Raw genomic sequence first — 5,224 nt, forward strand, 5'->3', positions numbered from 1 at the left:
ACAGATTCACAACTCTCTGGGAGAAAAGGTTTTTCCTCACCTCGGTGACACTCAGGATAGTGGCACTAGTCAGAGAACTGGAGAGGGGGGGGGGGGGGGGGATGTGGGTGGAGAGAGAGTCAACGCAAGGGTTACATAAAGTTGAAGAAACCTATTACAAGCCAGCTTGCTGCATCTGGTGAGCACCGCCCTTGTTTGTGGTCACCTACTACGTGAGCGACTGTTCATTGTTTCTGCACATTAAGACCGAGAGTTAAAGTGTATTTTCACGGAATTCATTCCAATCTCCGGTGTGGAGATCACTGGAGAATAAATAGCCTTTCTCTGCAGATATCGCCGCTGGCGTTGGAGTCGATTCTTGTGTTTGCTGAAAGGAGTCTTGGTACATCTCAGCTCCTAGCGCCAGGGTTGTGTCGGTCCAGTGAGGTTCTGTGTCAGGCAGAGGTGTAGTCTACGTGATACGCAGGTATACGCCGTATACCCACTAAGAAAGCTCCAGCATTTCCGTATGCCCACTTAGAAATGCGCAATGACACGTATCAACTTCGATAGTGACAGAAATTCTGTTTATTTTATGAATGAAAGTATGGCAGTTCTGTCACAGAACTGTCATAATTTCATTCATAAATTCAACCTGTGCGCTGTGTCTCTGTCAGAGTCGCACTTTTCCTTGTCGGAAGTGGGAAAGTCCCGAGTTCCGAGTACAATGGAACGCAGCATTATAATAGCCATACAGAGGCTTCCGTCCATGGCCCGTGACCTGTGGTGACCGCCCGTGACCTAGACCTGACGTCACGTCACCTAGACCACAGCGATATCAACTCAGTCGGCGCCGAGGTGATGTCCAGCGGCTCAACAGTAAATATGAAGCGGAAGCAACATACTACCCTTAGCCATTTAAAAAAAGAAAACAAGCCTGTTGCTGCCTCGGCCGACACTCCAGCAGTCACTAGGACGTTAGATGAAGAAGAGGGAACTACAGCGGAGCCTGATGCCAGCAGTGTATCGGGTAAGTGAAAGTCGTATACAAGTGAACTTTAGCAGATATTAGACTACTAGCTACTAGCTTATAAGAGATTTCCCAAACTGAATGAATACCACACATATATTCACTAAACGGCCTTGCTAGCTCAATCTTGTTGTAGTAAAGTAGTAAATAACGTAGTTATTACACATTTTACTGTGAGACTGTGAGTGTGTGTGTGCTGAATATCTCCTTGTTCCTTCTAGATCAGTGGTTCCCACGGGGGGCATACGCCCCACAGGGGGGCAATTTGATTTTTAAGGGGGGCAATTGAGCCAATCCACAAATATTCAATATTCTAATATAGAAATTTTCTCTCTCTTATTACCTGTGAATACTCTTTTATTATCATATTTATTTTGAAGCTTGTTTAAACCAAGGTATTGGCGTTTAAGCTTCTTCAGCTGAAACGGAGTTCACTTTTTAAATGATAAGAATTATATATCACCACATGGGGGGGGGGCATCAGGATTTAGAGGTGATTAGGTGGGGCATGGCCAAAAAAAGGGTGGGAACCACTGTTCTAGATTATACTCCTGGCCAGCCCTATGGACTGAGAGTCAGGCTAGGGAGTTTAAAAGCAGGCATTCTTGGTTAGAATGGAAGGACAGTAAGTTAGGTAAATATCAGCCAACTTGTAAAGCTGGTATAAACACATGAGGTCACTTTATGCAAATGAGAGTATAGCTGGTTTATTTTCATCTTAAAGATACATTAATTTCACTTTTATACAATTAAATTATAATGATATTGTCACAGTGAAGCTTATTTACAGTTCATTCAATTATTTTGAATAGATTCTTATCCAGTTCAGAAGTGTTATTGCTAATATAGATTCAAAAAAGACTACTTGTATGATGTTAATTAGTCATGTTTTTGTTTACTTCCAGGCTGTGCTATTTGCAGCTCAACACAAAATCTACTGGTGTCTTACAGAGAAAATAATTTCCATATCTGAGGAGTGGGCGATGTTTAAGATCCAGTCATCAGGCTCAAGCAGACCAACAGCCCTGGCCTCCTTGAGAAACAAGATCAGGACGGCATGAGATGTCCAGGGCACACGAAATAGCTCAGGAGCTCACTGAAAAGGGTGGACAGGATTTACTTGGGAATCTTGTGAGAGCTGTGTCAGACACTGTGTTAGCTGAGACAAATGCTGTATTCAGAACAGCATATTATCTTGCCAAGATGAACCGACCTTTCTCTGACCATGACGATCTCATTGAGCTTCAGGAAAAAATCGGTGTCAACATGGGCACAAGTCTGCACTCAAGGTTCAGTTCAACAAAAATTGTGGAACACATAGCAAAAAAGACGCAGACAAAAATAGTTGACAGCATTGTGTCATCTTCAAGCAAGCTGTCTGTTCTCATTGATGAGGCAACTTCTCTCAGCCATAAATCAGCCATGATTGTCAATGTGAAGGCCTCTTTAGATGGAGCTACTCCTGAATTTGTTTTTTGGACCTGGTGGAGCTGGAAAGCCAGAGGGCAGAGTCTATAGAGGAAGCTCTATTAAACTGTTTGGACACTGCAGGCTTTAGTGAAGAGTGGCTTCAAAACAACTGGATCTCATTTGTTTCTGATGGAGCCAGTGTTATGTTAGGCAAAAACTCTGGTGTGGCAACCAGGCTGATTGCAAGGTACCCTAACCTCTTCACATGGCACTGTATGAACCACCGTCTAGAACTGGCTGTAAATGATGCTGTGGATGAGGTTCAGGCAGTCAACCACTTCAAAGTTTTCATGGACAAACTCCACAATCTCTAGTCAGTCCAATAAAACTTCACGGGAACTTATGGAAGCAGCACAAGAAGTGGGCTCACAAGTCGTGAAGATTGGCAGAGTTTTAAACACCCGATGGGTTGCCAGCAGTTTCCGTTCTGTAAAGGCTGTGTGGAGGTCATACGAAGCACTTAACAGACACTTTGAGAATGCTGCAGGAGACCAAACAAGAACGGCAAAGAGAGGCAAACCTACAGAGGCCTGGCACGTCGTATGCAAAGCAAGGAATTTCTTTGTGACCTTGGACTCATGTATGATGCACTATCTGAACTTTCAAACCTGTCCCAGCAATTACAGGCCCATTCAATCACACTTTTAAGAGCAGAACAGCTGCTGAAGCGCACCATCCGAGTGCTGGCATCATTTAAAGATTCTCCAGGAGAGAAATTGGAGGAAGCATTGAAAGCACAGGCTTTGGGACAGTTTGGATCAGTGTCCCTGGAGTCAAATGCTAAGCTCATGCCGATCAATACAAAGCAGTTCCTACAAAGTCTGATCAACAACATGGAGAAGCGGCTCTCATTTAAGGATGAAATTCTTCATGATCTCAGCATTCTGGATTCAAGCACTTGGCCATCAACACCTGCATACAGCACGGTGAGTCACAGGTAAAACGACTGTGCAGGCGATTCAATCTTTGTCAAGAACAAGCTGTCAATGGAATGAGAGATTTCATCGAGCACCCAGAGAGTGAACCTGAATGCCTCAAACCACTCATCCACTGCATGCAGACCATCCCTTGCAGCACTGCAGAGTGTGAAAGGGGCTTCAGTCTGATGAATATTGTGTACGCAGACCAAAGATCTAGAATGTTGTTATCTAGTGTCCAGCAATTTGATGATGATCAGCATCAATGGGCCCCCTGTAAGCCTTTTTGAGCCATGCAAATATGTATCAACATGGTTACGAAGCCATCGCTCTGCCACGCAAGCAAGAAGGCAGAGCACACCTCAGATGCCTGAGTACAAGCAAATTTGGAAAGTTTTGTAAACTCGCAGGCTACTACATTTAAAGTGAAAAACAATTGTTGACAAAATCCCTTTTAGTGGAATACAAACACTTTTCCATACCTGCTACAGTAGCAGATATGGAAAAGTGTTTGTATTCCACTAAATATCCCTCATGTAACTGTGTATTCACCTTTGTTTGTTACTTTTTTACAATGAAGGGATTGTGGTGTTTGTTTTATTTTGCATGGTCATGCGCCCTCCGCTGGTCGTTTTTGCGGATGTACTGTTTTTCTTCTCTGTTAAACACTGAACAGATGTTATTTGCATAAGACTTACTGTGATTGAAAACGTGTATTTTGTGATGCTGTGTGATTGCTGTATTAAGTATGAGTGTGAGACGTCTTAGAACAGTTGCTGATATGTTTTATTTATTTTAATTTATTATTTAAGTATTTTTGTATGGGAAACATAATTCTAAAGAACATGTTTTATTTGTATTTTTGCATTTATTGTTTCTTATATAGGGTATTTTATTTTATTGAGTTGTAATTGTTTCTGACAAATGACTAACTCTGTTTTTTCTTGTCTCAAAACTCTAAACAGAACATGCAGCAGCAGCAGCAATAAATGTCCTGTTCAAAAGACTCAAGTATCCCGTCGTCTCCTTAGCACATTAGTACTGAGGCCAGGCCGGTTACATATACAGTAGTACAGTGTTTATATAGCCAACAGTTATTTATTTATTGATGCTTTATAGTTTATTTGATGCTAGTGCCTAATGGTGATTTTAATTTGACTGTTTATTGTCCTAGAAACTGATGACAATATCGAGTGTTGAATGATCTCAATTACTTATGGTGGTTGTAGGCTACTGTATGCGACAGTGAATGTGGCGGTGTTTATAGGACGGGTGTGGAAGAGGCTAGGAGGGAATCATCACAGTATACCCACTACAAAAAACTAGACTACACCACTGGTGTCAGGGAGGAGCTCCGAGCAAGACCATTTGTCCCATCGCCAATGCTGCAATCCCTTTACAGCTGTAGACGGTTGCTTCTTCGATCGGTGAGTGATGCAGGTTCGTTTCCCAGAAATGGACAAGAAACGAAACTTGCGGGAATCTTCAGCTAAAAGGTCTCGAACCGAAACGTCATGTTGGCGGGTGTTGGCAAGTTGGGCCGAAAGGCCTGTTTCCACTCTGTAAAATTCTATCACTCTATGACCCGAAATGTCGTCTGTCCATTTCCAGATGCTGCCTGTTTCTCCTGCACTTTGTGTACTGCTCATGTATCAGGGTATCTGTACAGTGGGGGTGTGTATCCATTTGTGTGTGTGTTTTGTTTTAGTGCTAAAGGCAGGGGTTCATCCTGACCACAGCACTAACAATGGACCTTTGCCTCAGTGTACAGTAACTTCACAGGGGCATATTTTTTCATTTAGTTTAGACACAGAGCGGAAACGGGCCC

Source organism: Amblyraja radiata, unplaced genomic scaffold (assembly GCF_010909765.2).
Source record: "Amblyraja radiata isolate CabotCenter1 unplaced genomic scaffold, sAmbRad1.1.pri S148, whole genome shotgun sequence".
NCBI classification, from domain to species: Eukaryota; Metazoa; Chordata; class Chondrichthyes; order Rajiformes; family Rajidae; genus Amblyraja; species Amblyraja radiata.